The 16,729-nt window shown below is 44.0% G+C and overlaps 1 protein-coding gene across 1 annotated transcript in view; it reads left to right on the top strand.

Annotated features, from left to right (window-relative positions):
• The window catches only part of VWA3B (von Willebrand factor A domain containing 3B), a 632,585-nt gene that overhangs the window by 105,974 nt on the left and 509,882 nt on the right, over positions 1–16,729 (top strand). The window lies entirely within an intron of this gene.

Genomic DNA, 16,729 nt, shown 5'->3' on the forward strand with positions numbered 1-16,729 from the left:
ACCGCCGCGTCTGCATGCCACTCTCTCCGGCGTCCCCAGAACGGCTATGGTAAAGCCTCACACCATGTTTCTCCTAAGGGCCTCCTAGGGTGCACGTGTGCAAGCCACCCACATCTATATCCACATCATGGCAGGAACCTCGGGGGCGTCCCCCTCGAGTGACGCCACGCCATCCGGGTATTTAGCCTGCCCTTATTTCCTAGCTCATTGAGTTAGCAAGGATCGTGAATGGATGGAAAACCTCCGGTCTGAACTACTCTGTCGCTTCCTTGCTGTGCTGGAAGCTCTCTCTGCCCTTCGGTGTATTTCTCTAACCTGGGTACCCACTCCTCGGGGGCCCTTTACTTTCTTTCAGGTGCCTATCTAGGATCGGGTACTCACTCCTTTAGGGCCTGCTCTCCCGGGCTCGGTGCCTGCTTCTGCTTGCTGGGATCTCCACCTATACAGCTACCAACTTAGGGGCAGATTTTAAAACATATGCGTGGGCGTAGATTTGTTCACGCAACCCGGTGCGAACAAATTCTACGCCCGATTTTATAACATGCGCGCGCTACCGTGCGCATGTTATAAAATTCAGGCTTGGCGCGCGCAAGGGGGTGCACACATCTGCACCTTGCGCACGCCGAGCCCGAGGGGAGCCCTGATGGCTTTCCCCGTTCCCTCCAAGGCCGCTCCAAAATCAGAGTGGCGTTGGAGGCAACTTTTTTTCCGGCCCCCCCCCCACCTTCCTCTCCCTTTCCCTTTCTAACCCACCCCCCAGCCCTACCTAAATTTCCCCCCTTACCTTATTGTATGTCTTATGCCTGCCGGAGGCAGGTGTATCTTGCGCGCACCGGCTGGCTGCCGGCGTGCGAACCTCCGGCACGGCCGGAATGGAGGAGGGCTCAGGACCCACCCCCAGACCCCGGACACGTCCCCAGATCGCCATCATGCCCCGGACACGCCCCCTTCCCGCCCCTTTTTCGAAGCCCCGGGACATACGCGCGTCCCGGGGCTTGCGCGCGCCGCCGAGCCTATGCAAAATAGGTTTGGCACGCTGGGGCAGATTTTCTCGGGTTATGTGCGTGGCCTTTGAAAATCTGCCCCTTAGATAGTAATCTTTCTCAGTCTGTCTCATCCACAGCTCTGCTGCGCTGGGAACCTGCATCCGGAGTCCTGAGGCCCAGCAAAGCCCACACAGAGTGCTGAGCGGAGGGGCGTGATCATGACAATACATATTGTGATGAGTTGAGCCAGAGCGGAGTCTCTGTGCTGTGAAAGGTTTGAGGTGTTTTCCTCAATGGGACGGTTATTTTGCAGGAAGGAAACTACATTTCCCAGGTGCCCTGGTAGTCAGCCTCAGGAAAGGTTGGGGGCAGGGAAACACAGAGGCGGTGCCTTCCTAGGGAGGGGCACTCTATCTGACATAAAGAGAGTAGCCCTCCAAAGAGGAGGAGAGAGGAGAGCTGGAGGGAAGGCAAGTAAGATCCAAAGCCTGAGGCTGGGAGATGGTGCCCAGGCAGGCCTTTCCCCCTAAAAGCTAAGTCAACTCTAACAGGGTTCTTTTACTTTTAATGTCTGTGTAACAGTTGGTATGGATAAGTGTCTTCAGCAGTGCCTTAAGGGTTAATTGGAGGGATTAGCTCCTGTGGCATGGAAGAAGCTGAGGTAGGAAGGTTTATGTAAATGTGGGGAATGCTTATTGTGGGGGGTTGGAAAGAAGTACAAGTTAGAATGAAGAATATAAAATGGTTTTAAGACTGCACAGCCTGGGGAGCTTGTAGCAGGGAAAAAGAGTTGTTTTACTTAATTAAGGCAGCTGGAGGAAAAGAGGTAATTAGGACCTGGCAGCTGGCCTAAGGAGACGTTCCTGCAGTGGGGGGAGGTTTCAGTACTATGTTATACTTGGGGGAAGTAGAATGTACTGGGGGGAAATCCTATGTAGCCCACATGTTGTGCAGGGGAACGTATACTAGAAACTCAGAGTGAGAAGCTTGGTGTTCTGGGATTAATGAATCAGGCAGGTCTGGTAATACTTGTTATGTTGAGTGTTTTTCCTTTCTGTGGAGTTTGGTTTAATTAATAAACTTCAATACATAAGAAGCTTCTGCCTGAATGTAATATGTTATGTTAAAGGGCTGCCAGGGAGGTGACCCTTACTCTAGTGGAGAATGAGGGAAGTTTGGTCTCAGGGGCCTAGTTGTAAGAAGGCCTTCCCTCACAAGTGGGTCTGACCCATAGCCTCCTTGCCTTACGGTTATCCTCTACTCCTGTCTCACTGGAGAAACTTCAGGGTGGGATCTGCTATAAAGGACTTTGTGGAAGCAGTCCTTGATAATTAGCCCCAAACCCGAAGTCACCGCTGAGGACCTGCTACCAGGGGCACCATCATTGCCACAATATAAAGCAATCAAACAAATCAGGCCATATGTGTCAGTAACCAGTGCTTAATTTATACAAAGAGAAAAAAAACACTCTAAACAGAGTGGGACAAAAGCACTTTTATTACAAACCAAAAAAATAATAATAAATAGAAAAAAATAAAGCATTTAAATACATTTTATTACAAAAAGGATATCTTTAGTCATACATCTGTCAAGCAGCATGCTTCTATATCAAATAAACAAATCTGCATAACCCTAATACAATACAGTTCTAAAATACACATAATATAAATGACAATCAACAACCTGTATGTGTATCATACAATGTAACATTCATACTATATATTACGCAAATACCCATAAATGACAGCAGACACCAGATTAATATCCCACAATATACCAATCATTCAATGTGTAATCCAAACATTTACACAAAAAGGGGAATGCCTATTTATTTATTTATAGATTTTTATATACCGTGGTACGTATAGATATACATCACCTCGGTTTACAGTGAAACAATAAATCAGCAACAGGCCTAATAACAATTTGTTAGCATTCTATATAATTGCAACATATCAATACTAGTAACCTAAACCAAGGTGTTCATCTTGAATATGTAGTCACGAAATCCCATTATTATGAAGGTATTCCTCATATATGCTGGTGTGTGTGTGTGTATGTATGTGTGTGTGTGTGTGTGTATATATATATATATATATATATATATATATATGAGAGGGTGTGAGTGTGTGTATGTGTATATATGAGAGGATTTTTGTGTGTGTATATGGGTATGTGTGTATGAGAGAGTGCCTGCGCACATGTGTGTGAGAGTACCTGTATGTATGTGTGTGAGAGAGGTTAAAGTTTGTGCACCCTCCTCCAACCTATGACAATCTCAGAAGGCTGGAAATCTAAAGTTCTCAGATATGGAGAGTGGGAGATTTTTTTTTTAATCCTTGTTAGTTTTAATTATTAGATGTGATGTATCTGCTGTTTTGAAATATTTTATTAGTGTTTGGTAATATTTTAAACATTTTTATATATGTTTTTAATTGGCTGAATTTGTCAGCAGATTTCACATTCTTTTTATTGGTATGTTTAATGTTTTGTAATTCTTGATTGTATTTGCATTGGTTACAGAGTTTGGCTTCTTGTGATTTCCAGTTCAGTTTTTGTCTGCGCATTTCAATTTATATTTTATGATCTCTTTATTCTGTATTTGGTGAGAGTCTATCCGTGTTCTACATGTGTGACTGAGACTTTAGGTATTCTGCTAGCATGTAGTTTCTATTAGGGATGTGAATCATTTTTTGACTATTTAAAACATCGTCCGATATATTTTAAATCGTCAAAAATCGTTAGAGGCGATATATAATAGGAATTCCCCCGATTTATCATCAAAAATCGTAAATTGGGGGAGGGCGGGAAAACCGGCACACTAAAACAACCCTAAAACCCACCCCGACCCTTTAAAATCCCCCACCCTCCCGAACCCCCCCCCCAAATGTCTTAAATTACCTGGGGTCCAGTGGGGGGGTCCCGGTGTGATCTTCCACTCTCGGGCCATGGGTGCTTTGATAGAAATGGCGCCGGCGCTACCTTTGCCCTGTCATATGAATCGTGTTGCCGTATTGCAAAATGGCACCGGCCATACGGCGCCATTTTGCAATACGGCAACACGATTCGAGTGCAGGAGGTCATTCCCGGACCCCCGCTGGACTTTTGGCAAGCCTTGTGGGGGTCAGGAGGCCCCCCCAAGCTGGCCAAAAGTCCCTGGGAGTCCAGCGGGGGTCCGGGAGTGATCTCCTACGCTCGTGACGTCGGGGGACAGGAACCAAAATGGCGCCGGCGCTACCTTTGCCCTGTCATATGACAGGGCAAAGGTAGCGCCGGCGCCATTTCTATCAACACACCCGTGGCCCGAGAGTGGAAGATCACACCGGGACCCCCCTACTGGACCCCAGGTAATTTAAGACATTTGGGGGGGGGGTTCGGGAGGGTGGGGGATTTATTTTAAAGGGTCGGGTGGGTTTTAGGGTTGTTTTAGTGTGCCGGTTTTCCCGCCCTCCCCCGATTTACGATTTACACGATATTTAAAAAAATAAAACCGTGACGATCCGATTCCCTCCCCCCCCCCCCCCCAAGCCAAAATCGATCATTAAGACGATTGATCACACGATTCACATCTCTAGTTTCTATGCAGGATTTACAACAACCTGGCTTTAATCTGTTTTCCTAATAGGAGGTGTATTGGTGTTTAGGGCCTGATGTATTTGCAGTATGGCTTTTTCATAGGTTGAGTGCTGGCAGTTATGATATGGAAGGCTTACTATATTGAAATTGTAGTTCAGTTTCTTCCTGGCTTTCTGTGGGCCAAGTCCACACCCAGTGCAGTTTTCCATATGGGATCCAGTAAACCACCTTGATTATTATGAGAGAGGTAGTTTATTAAGGCCGGATTTTAAAAACTTACGCACGTAAAACCCGGGCCTTATGCGCGCTGGGTCAATTTTCAAAAGGCCCGGCCATGCGAGTAAATCCCCGGGACGCATGTAAGTCCTGGGGCTAGCCAAAGGGGCGATTCAGGGGGGGGTGGGGCAAGGCAGTCCAGGGACGGGGTGGGGCTAGAGGCGCCTGGCACAGTGGCCATTTGCCGCTGTGCTGGGAATCGTGCACTGGTGCATGTAACTTGCTCCTGCTTGGAAGCAGGAGCAAAAAGGTAAGACAAGAAATTTGGGGGTATTTAGGATAGGGGGAGGGCAGGATAGGGGAAGGGAAGTTAGGCTGGGTGGTTGGGAAGTTCCCTCCCAGTCTGCTCCTTAATTGGAGCGGACTGGGAGGGAACTGGGGAAGGCCTCCAGCAAGGCAGGGCGCCAGAGCATGCATGCTATAAAGTCACTGGTCCATGGTGCGTGCCGGGTAGCTTTAAAATCTACCCTAAGTCTTTTAAACTATTTATTTATGTAAGATTTTTTATATACTGACATTCGTTCGGAACATCACATCGGTTTCCCCAGAACTGGCAATGCAGCTAACATAGCTTTACAAAGAACGGTTTTAAAACAGTATTAAACAATTAAAACAAGAATAGTTAATATGGGCTAAGGGAAAACATAGCAAATACAGGGATCATTAAAAGTTGCACAAGGACAAAGAACATTATTGTTGCATAAAGGACTTACAAATTATTAATTAACTAGGGTGGAGGGAATTAAGGAGAATTGTGATGATATATCGAAGGGGCTGAGGGAAGTTAAAAGTTAAGAGAATCACTGTTTACCGGACAGGGGGGTAATTACATGATATTTACAGGAGAGTATATACAAGATATTTACAGGATAGTGAATTAAGGGAGGTTGAGGGGGGTAGGAGTGAGAGAGAAAATCATGAAAATAAGTCAAAAGTTAATAATAAGAGGGAGAAACAATTGCGCACGAGCCTGTAAGGAGCTCACAAAGGTCAGAAATTAAACTATAGCAGGGAGAGTCGACTCAAGAAGGTGCCCGGGGAAGGGAGGGTTACGTGTTGTTTCTGTAGGCTATTATTGAAAGTGTGGTTTTTTTGCAGTATATGCCTTTATAATATATATGTTGTTGTAAGAGAGATTTTTACTTCAGAAGATTGTTCTTTGACTTTGTCTAGGGCATCTAATACCCTTGTATCAGCCCTAAGAGAGAGTGTGTCACACACACAGACTCCAACCATTCACCAACCTCTTACACCTCCGCCTCATTAAACATTTCTCTGGTGCCCCCTAGTAAGGACGCCGAAGACCGAGAACAAAAAAAAGTAACAAGCCCAAAAACTGAGTGGCTAGAGCAGTGAGGCTGCAAACGAGGGAAGCCAGGGTTCAAATCCTGTTGCCATTCCTTGTGACCGTGGACAAGTCATTTCACCCTCCATTGCTTCCCCGTGCCCTGGCCCTCGGTGATTTTCCCCTGCACCGGGCCAGGGGGATGGGGGGGCATTTCACCCTTCACCTCAGGCAGCAGATTGCCTTGAGCCACCCCTGAATAGCACTAACTGAACGTATAGATATGAGGCATCTTAGAGGCCCAGTGGACAATGTGGCAACAGGGCACAAAATCTATCGAAATGACAGGGAAAATCAAACTGGTTGTGGGGTAGCACTGGCTGTTAAAGAAGGCATAAAATCGAGCAGTATGCAAATTCTCCAAACTGGAATCTCTGTGGACAGATATTCCATATATGAGAGGATAAAGTATAGCAGTGGGAACTTACTACTGTCCATCTGACCAGGGTGAGGAAACAGAGATTAGGAAGGCTAATAAAACTGGCAACACAATAATAATAATAGGAGTTTATAATTATCCCGGTGTTGATTGGGTAAATGTCTCATTGGAGCATGTTGTGGGAGGTAAAGCTTCTGGATGCCATAAATCACTGCTTCGTGGTGGGGGTTGGTCTGTTAGTCCTGGTTCTCAGTGGATCACAGGACCAGGTACAAGGGGTAACGGTGGGAGAAAGTTGTGAATAAACAACTCTCAGAATACCTAGAAGAAAATAAAATTCTAGCTCCAGCACAATTTGGTTTCCGTAAATCCCTCAATACGGAATCCCTCATCTCTCTGACAGACTTAATCTACTCAGGCCTCGAAAAAAAGACCTCATACTTGCTGGCCCTATTCGACCTATCTGCGGCCTTTGACACGGTGAAGCACTCCATACTGATCAACCGTCTAGCTGACATCGGTATAGCAGGAACAGCCCTGGACTGGTTCAAGTCATTCCTACTCTATTTAACATCTACCTTCTACCCCTTTGTCAACTCCTCACTAACCTAAAAGTCACACATTTTATCTACGCCGACGACGTCCAGATCCTGATACCAGTCTCAGAATCGATAACGAAAACACTCAATTTTTGGAATACCTGTCTACTATCCATCAACACACTCCTCTCCAGCCTCAATTTGGTGCTCAACACCTCAAAAACCGAGCTGATACTCATTACTCAGGATGAAAACGCTACACTAGTCCAAACGCCCTGGACCCCACATGTTAGAGATCTAGGAGTAACCATTGACAACAGATTGAATTTAAAACAATTTGTCAACAACACAACTAAAGAATGTTTTCACAAACTTCATGTATTAAAAAACTTGAAACCTCTCCTCCATCTACAGGACTTCCGTACGGTTCTCCAAGCTATCCTCTTCTCGAAAATTGATTACTGCAATTCCATCCTAATCGGCCTTCCTGCAGTTACTACAAAGCCACTACAAATGATACAAAACTCCGCAGCCAGGATCCTGACCAACACCAGCAGATCCGAACACATCACCCCTATACTTAAGAGCCTACACTGGCTCCCCATTAAGTTCAGGATCCTCTACAAAGTGCTTACTATTATACACAAAACCATCCACTCACAAACAGCACTCAAATTAAATCGCCCTCTACAAGTTCATACAGCCTCCAGACCCATTAGACAAATGTATCTTGGCACCCTTTATGTACCACCAGCCAAGTCTTCAATGAAGAAACGTGCCTTCTCTATAGCCGGTCCCACGCACTGGAACAATCTACCATCAGACCTCCGCCTAGAACCCTGCCTGCGGACATTCAAGAAAAAATTGAAAACATGGCTCTTTACGGAAGCCTTCACTTAAAGTATTTTGCTTTCCTGAAAGGCCCACATTGAAACTGTACTTTTCTCACCTAATACTTGTAATCACATATTACTCCTAACATCCTACATTCGAGTTTTTATCCAATTCCACCAGTTTAAATAGTTCTCTATTTCCACACAGTTACACCTACTGTTTACCTCTTATTTATTCTTTATTATTATTTATTGTTATATGCATTATGTTTACTGTTTGTTTCTATGCATCATGTTTACTGTTTATTGATTTCTGGTTATTAATCTTTGTTCTATGTACACCATATCCATGGTAATTAACAATCTGGTTATATGTAAACCGAAGCGATATGTACCAGTACATGATCTTCGGTATATAAAAGTCTTTAAATAAATAAATAAATTTGGCAGTAATGATCATAATGCAGTCAACTTTGACATATCCATTAGAGGGAAAATGTTTTAAAAAAATTTATCACAGTAGAATTTAACTTTATATTACGGTCTCCTTTTTTTTTTTTTTTTTTTTTTACAAAATCACTTACATGCATAAAACCCTGTTATGTGTGTACATTTTGAAAATCAATCAGAGCCTAGTGCATGTAAAAGTGCATACGTAACCGGTTTCACGAGCACTTTTATAAGAGGTTTTCAGAGATGGAACTGTGACTTACTTGCATACCTTTTTGATTTTAAACAGTAGGTGGGTAAGTTATCTCACACAAGTTACACCCTGCCTGGAGCAAGTGTAAACTTCTGCAAGGTAATTTGTCATGTAGAAGCACTGGACCCAGGTTGTAGTAGCAGCCAATTGTGATCCGGAATAAAGATTAATATTTTAAAGGCACAGGAAGGATGGGAGTGTCCGGATAGGGGTGGGAGGTCTGAAGGGAGGACCTGGAGGGAAGATTTTGGATTGATTTTTGTAGGAATGGAGGGCATGGGGAGAGGCAAGTCTGCTCCAGTCCTTTATGACTTTGAGGTGTTTGGGGGAGGGGCTCAGCACAGGGAGCTCTCTTTTTCTCCTTTGAGTTGGGGAGGAGGGAACAGGGCTATGGGGCTCAGGCTACTCCTTTTTTTTCTTTTCTTTATAGCTCCTTGCCACCTAACTGGAATGTAGCCGGTTAAGTCTGAAGTTATCCAGCCACATGAGTCTGGTTTACTTTTGACCTGCTTTCTGATACATCTGGAAACAGCCGAATATCTGAATCAGCTAACTCCAGATATCAGAGATAGCTAAATAACAGGCCAACACAGTACAGTGTGCTCCGGTGGAGTGCACTGTTATCCCGCTTTTGGACGTGCGTTTTCGACGCGCTAGCTTTACCCCTTATTCAGTAAGGGGTAATAGCGTGTTGAAAATGCATGTCCAACCCCCCCGAAACTAATAGCGCCCGCAACATGAAAATGCATGTTGATGGCCCTATTAGTCATTCTCGCGTGATACAGTAAGTAAAATGTACAGCCAAGCCGCACATTTTACTTTAAGAAATTAGCACCTACCCAAAGGTAGGCGTAAATTTCTGCCGGCGCCGGGGAAGTGCACAGAAAAGCAGTAAAAACTGCTTTTCTGTGCACCCTCCGACAATATTATGACGATATTAAGTCTGAGGCCCCAAAAGTTAAAAAGTTAAAAAAAAAAAATTCTAAATGGGCTCGCAGGTTGAAAACCGGACGCTCAATTTTGCCGGTGTCCGGTTTCCGAACCCGTGGCTGTCAGCGGGTTTGAGAACAGACGCCGGCAAAATTGAGCGTCGGCTGTCAAACTCGCTGACAGCCGCCGCTTCCATCAAAAAAGAGGCGCTAGGGACGCGCTAGTGTCCCTAGCGCCTCTTTTTACAGCGGGTCCTAATTTAAATAAATTAAGTTACTGAATCGCACGCACAGGAGAGTGGCCTGTGCGCATGCCGGGAGAGCAGGCACTCGCCCGCTCTCCCGCATGGTTTACTGTATTGGCCCTTGCATCATTTGGCTAACTCATCTCTGCCCTAGAATGCCTCCAGCATGCCACTTACTTATGGGCCGATACTGTACTGTATAGGCCCAGTACTGTATAGGCCTGTTATTTGGGTAAATGTAAGCCAGATAATGACTTATCCAGCTAAAAGTTAGCCAGATAAGTACAGGGGATATTCAAAACTTGCCATTCTGAGACTTCAGTTAAATGGTTTTCAACATTTGCCTCTGGCAAACAAAATGTAAAGCAATAATAAGGTAGTCAAGAAAGGAGTTTGCCAAAGATTGATTTATTTACTTATTTAAAATTACTTATATATAAAACATACTCCATTAAGTGTTTTACAGTTTAAAATGTTCACAATAGCCATTTTTTAAAAAACACAAAATAAAATGAATGGACATAAATTTAAAATCTGAAATAACGCACAGCCAACATCTGTTGCGCTCGGGGGGTGGACCCTTGTCCTGAGGCAGTGGAGAACTGTCTCCTGGTTGGGACCAGGAAGCAACTGCCCCCAGGGGGCGGAGCACTGGAGGAGACAGAGGCTAGGTAGAGCTTCACTACTGGAAGCCCGAGGTTCCCCCAGGAGGAGCCCGTAGGGACTTGGGCCGCTTGGACTTAGGTGGGCCTCGCAGGGTCTCCTGGGAAGCTGGAAGTCCGGCGTGCCCACAGGCAAAAGGGGAGCGCGGTCAGGTTCGAAGCAAGAGGTCCAATGTAACAAGGAGGACCAGAAGAGTGTGGATGATGACAATGCGAGGAACAGAGCCAGAATCTAGGAATGTGGTCAGGCAGGCAGAGGTCAAAGTCCAAGGAGTGGTCGGCGAGCAGAGGTCAGGTACCGGAAGTCAAACAAGGTCACAGGCAGGCCAAGGTCAGAAGGCAGGCAGCAGACAGGCTGGTTGATGAACAGACTGCAGTCAGAGGCAGGCAGGCGAGTCGAGGAATGGACTCAGAAGCTGGCAGCAGGCAGGCAAGTCGCGGGACAGGCTGGAGTCAGGCAGCAGACAGGCAGGCAGGTCAAGGAACAAGCCGAGGTCAGTACCAGTAAGACAGTCCGGGGTACTGCCTGGGTAGATGAACAGATGAACAGAAACAGGAGGATGCTGGAGTACTAGGAAGCAGGAACAGAACTGGAACAGAAGGATCCTGGAACGAGACTTGAAACAAGACAGGAGCAAGCAACAAACGCAGTGACAATCTAGCACAAACACCGACTGGATTGCCAAGGCAAGGAAGTTCAAGCAATGACTTCCTTATAACGGGGAATCAATCAGGGCGTGCTGCGGAGCTAGGACCCACCCTTGGCCCTACAAGAGGCCGGGTGGTCCGTGTGTGCACAAGTAGGGGCGTGGCCAACACAGCCGAGAATGCCGAGCTCTGGCGTGAGGCCTGGTGCGCAGTGGAAGGCCCGGCGACAGCTGCCGCGGGATGCCAGGGCCTGGAAGTGCTAGCAGCAGCCGCTAGGGAGGCCGACCTTAAACCTGCTGTGGAACCATGAAGGTGAGCAGGCCTGTGTGCGGGCCGAGCTCGGACGAGATGCGTAACAACATCTCCAATCCTGGTCTGTAATAATTAAGAAAATCGTTAAAAGCCTCAGTACTCTGACATAAAAATAATAAAAGATAATTAAACAGATAAGAGACAAAAACTAGTAATAAAAGCTTTTTCAAGTACATCAGAATGAAGAAGCTTGCAAAGGAATTAATTGGACCACTAGATGACAAAGGAGTGCTCTTAGAGGACAGGGAATAGTAGAAAAACTATTCTGTGCTTCGATTTTTACTGGAAGATATTAGAGAGGTACCCACAACAGAGCTGTTCTTTGAAGGTGATTCTGAGAAACTGAGGCAAATCATGGCAAAATTAGAGATTTATTAGAGCAAATTGACAAACTTAATGGCAGCAAATCACCAGGATCAGATGGTAGTCCTCTCAGAATTCTAAAAGAACTAAAATTTGAAACTGAAGACATACTACAGGTAATCTATCACTAAAATCCAGCTCCTGACTGGAGGGTATCAAATGTAAGGCCAATTTTTAAACAGGGTTCCAGGGGAAAATCCAGGAAACTACAGAATAGTGAGCCTTTTGCTTTCTGGCAAAATGATGATAAAAGATACCCACAGTACACCTTATATATTTTTTTGTTTTTGCTTGTTAACCTTTATTTTTGTGCATTGAAGTCGACTAACATGGAAACCACACTACTTTATCCAAAACTAGCGAAATGATGAAGGCTGTAGTTTAGAACAAAATTATTAAAAAATGGATATGCATGCATTAATGAGGAAGAACTAACACTGAATTAGCAAAGGGACACCATACCTTACCAATATATTAGAATTTTTGAAGGTGTATAAAAATATGTAGATGTAGGAGAGCCGGTCAATTATAATATACCTGAATTTTTAACAGACATTTGACAAAGTCCTCTTCTGAGATTCCTAAGGAAATTAAAAATCCATGATATAGGAGGCAGTGTCATACTGTGAAATGGAAACTGGTTAAAAGATAGGAAATGGAAAGTAGGATTAAATGGTCAGTTTTCCAAATGCAGAGATAGGGGCGTGCCCCAGGGATTTGTGCTGGGTCCAGTGGTGTTTAACATATTAATGACCTGGAAAAAGGAGCAAAGAGAGAGGTGGTCGTATCTGCAGATGACACAATATTATCCAAAGTTATTTAAAGCAACTGACTGTTAGAAATTATACGAGGATTTTGTGAGCCTGGAGAACTGGGCGTCTAAATGACAGATTACATTTAATGTTGAGAAATGCAAAGTGATACACATGGGGAAAATAATGTAAACTACAGGTACACAATGCTGGGCTCCGTTCTAGGAGTTGTCACTCACAAATGAATCCTGGAATCATTGTTGACAGTATGTTGAAATTCTCAGTTAAGTGTTTTTGGCAGAGACTAAAAAAGCAAATAGAATTATTCACAAAGGAATAGAACATAAAATAGGTAATATTGCACCTGGAATATTGTGTGCAGCTCTGATTGCCACATTTCAAAAAAGATATAGCAGAACTTGAAAAGGTGCACAGAAGGGTGACACAAATGATTAAGAGGATGAAATGGCTCTTTTCTGAGAGAAAAGTTTAACAGGTTAGGGTTCCTTAGCCTGGAAAAGAGATGAGTGAGAAGAAACATGACAGATTTACAAAATCATGAGTCCTGTGGAACAGTTGAAAAGGAACGATTATTTATTCTTTCCAATAGTACTAGGACTGAATTATACTCCATGGAACTAACTAGTAGCATATATATATATATATATATAAATTATTTTTTTTTTAGCAATTTCAATTAGCATTAACACAAAAGCATGTTAAGGAGGTTAAGGCTATACAACATCATATAAGTAACAAAGCAAAAAAAGAATAAAAAACCATATACCAACTAAATAATTAACATAGCTCATGTTACCAGGAAATTGGAGGGAGACCCAAGGCTCAAAGGAGCGCAGAAAACTAGTAGCATATTTAAAATGAATTCTAGAAAGTGTAACCTTCCTTTGGCCAGGGATAAGCTTCCCAGCCCCAGAGAGCCCTGGCTTCTCAGCCAGGGCAGGGGAATGCTATCACAGGGTCCTGTGCACTGGGGGCAAGTCAATCCTCAAGGCCATCTGAGCAGAGGTTACCCCTGAAAAGAAACACAGTCCACAAAGTAGCTTGTGCTCCAAACAAGAAAACAGTTTACTTAGAAAAAATAGCCAGTTCAGCAGAAAAACTAAATTCATAACAAAACAGGCAGAAACAGTAGGAAAAACAGTAGTCTAAATACAAAAAAAATTCCCGAGTCCAATTTCTTCACTCAAATTTCACACTCCCCTTAAATTCCAGTTTGCTCACACCAGTTGCAGTCATAGCCCCAATACAAAGTTTCCCTGTCCCTGCACTGAAGCTCCAAGACAAGACCCAGCCTCTTGCTGTCCTTCTGGTCCAAAGTACATCTCTTGCTCACTGACTTCCAGATCTACGCTTTCCCCAAGATTTCTCTCTCAACTTCAGTCTCTCCCAAAAACTCTGATCAATCTCTTCTTGTTTCTCATGGGAAGCACTTTTTATACCACCCAAATGATACCATTCCCTTTGGGTGAAGAACCGCTCTTTCACTCCAGTTGATGAATATAAACTCACCGAACTTCCTCTGAATCTACTTAGCTAGAAGATTTCCCATATTGCCAAATAACCCAACTTTAGAACATACCTCTTTTCTCTTTCTCTGATCCTTCCTAACTAGAAGCATCTTCATTTTGAAGGCTAGGACACCCTCCAGCAAACTTCTGCCCCTCATTGAACCCTCCAGGGCTGGAAGAATCTCTGTTTTTCAGCACAAATTACGCTCTGCTGCCATCTAGTGGCCAAACAGGGGTCACAGAAGCTTTTTTTCAGTCAACACATAATTAAATTGTGAAATTTGCTGTCAGAGAACGAATTCTTTACAATCAACAAATATATGGGATATAGCTAGTATACAATCAATAAACAAAAAATTAACTATGTAAGAAATGATAGGCTACAGATATAATGTCAAAAAAATGTGTATAATAAAATTATGAATAACAATTTATAATTTTGTGATAAGACCTCAGTATTGGCAGGAGATCTGTACCAACAGAAACTTCTAATGGCCAATTGGTCCAATCACTGGTCTTGTAATCTCTTATAATGCTTAAACTAATATATAAAATCAATTTTATGTTGAAAACTATATTTTTATTTTGTTTTATCTATATAATAAAACCTAAATACGTGTCTTAAGGCAGTCCTTGACAGCACAGCGTGTCTGAAAATTGTTATATGAAAATTCTTAAACTGACCTGTTATTAGAAACTTCCTTTTTTTTTTGATTCACTGCAACAGCCATTTGCTAGCAAAAATCTCTATTGAACTGCAATGTTGCAAGCCTCATAGGATTAACAAGATGATAGTATGTTGCATCAATTTGTTACTTGTAATTGCTTGCTACTTAATTCCAAAGAATAAAAGCAATTGCTTTTGTTGTTGAAATGGACATTATTGTCTCAAATATATATCTGTTTCCATGCTGTGCAACAATTTTATATTGTCCATCAATCATTTGAAGGAAAAGCATTAATTATTCTAATGCAAGACAATTTATATCAGTTGAAAGTGCTTGACTGACTTTTTCCAAAAGACAAGTTATCTCAATATATTGCGTTTGAATTCTGTAGCCAAGCTGATATTGTAACCGTCTCAAAAAGTCAGAAAGGAGGCCCAGACAACTGATTCGTAAAGATAGACTTTTATTGCCAGCAAGATACAGCTAAGACAAAGGCTTAGTACAACTGCATCCCACGCCTCTTCAGGAGCTGGCTCTTATACATTCTACTTTTCTTATCTTTCACACATGCGTTATACAAATTGCTGAACAAGCATTTTCTAGCGTGGTTTTCAAGTAGGTGCAGCCAGGGCCGCCATCAGGGCAGTATTCTTGGGCCTGCAGTATGGGGCCCCAGGATCTACTGCCACATATGGGGGCCCGCTGTAGCGGGCCCTCAGCAGCACATCCTGTTTTATGCGCACAGAACTCCTTGCTGTATCCGGAGCAAAGCGTGCACATGGCTGCAGGTAAAAAAAAAACAAACTGCTCTGCTGAGATCGTAAACCCTGCCATAACTCACTATACCTACAGCTCGGATGGTGCTGTCGATTGCGGGTAAGACTGAAAAGCAGCCTCGGAAAGGTGGGATTTTGCACAGCACGTGAGTAAGTCTAGGGAGGGAAGCCTATTCCAGCCTAAGGTGCAGCAAGCTCAAAGTTGGGAACTGGGTGGTGGTTGGGGTGGGGAGACCCTGGGCTGAAAATCCACCTCTTAAAACATTTTCTTTCCCTGCCCCCCCCCCCCCCCCCCCCCCATGACAGCTAGGAGAGTTACTCCGTATTCAAAAGTTATCCGGCTAGGGAAGTTAATCGGATAAATCCCCCCCCTCCCAAATAACTTTAGCCCTGCTCATGTAGCCAGGTGGACTGGACTATGGCCGCCTAGCAGGCCCTCCCTGGGCATTGGTAGCACGGCCGCTGCATGCTCACTCGCCGCTTTCACTCCTGCCCTGCTGTGGCCCACGTTGTTTCCGGGTTCAGGATTTCCTCAGGAAGGAAGTTGGGTTTTCAAAGAGAAGGGACCCAGCGATGGCCGCGCCCGTGCTCCTCCGGGTAAAGCTTTGCCCTCCTCCTCCCCTCGTGATGTCAGCGATCCGGGGCCCCGGGACAGGAAGAGGAGCTGCGGTGGGCTGGAGAGAGACACAGAAGAGGTTTTTTTTTTATTCTTTCTTTTCGCTTTGAATTTGCAGATAAAACAGCTGCAAACATTGTTGCATATACTTTATCCACTGAATGCTTGTGGCCCAGACATTTTGGCTGTATGGGGCCTCAAAATTCCTGATGGCGGCCCTGGGTGTAGCTTATAATCAAACTGTTTCGTCATTTAATTGACGTGTTAGACATTTTATAGCGATGATCTTATTAATACAATACAAATTGTTATTTCAAAATGGAAGTGCGTTCCACTGAATGTCAGTACGTAACTACGTAATGCATGCCATTGCGTTCCAAAGGTTAGTACGTTCAATATGGCTGTGCGTTTCACTGCTGGCATAGTTAATCAGAGATTTTCAGTAGTCTCAGTTGTCTCATTCATCGGTCGTCCATAAAATTGAACTCCTTCAATATTAAAACTTAGCAATTGTATTTCAGTCTCATACTTCTCATTTAGACGGATGGTAAGTATCACCCCGTCTCTCATTTGATTATGAACCCCAAAAGGA

Source organism: Rhinatrema bivittatum, chromosome 5 (assembly GCF_901001135.1).
Source record: "Rhinatrema bivittatum chromosome 5, aRhiBiv1.1, whole genome shotgun sequence".
NCBI classification, from domain to species: domain Eukaryota; kingdom Metazoa; phylum Chordata; class Amphibia; order Gymnophiona; family Rhinatrematidae; genus Rhinatrema; species Rhinatrema bivittatum.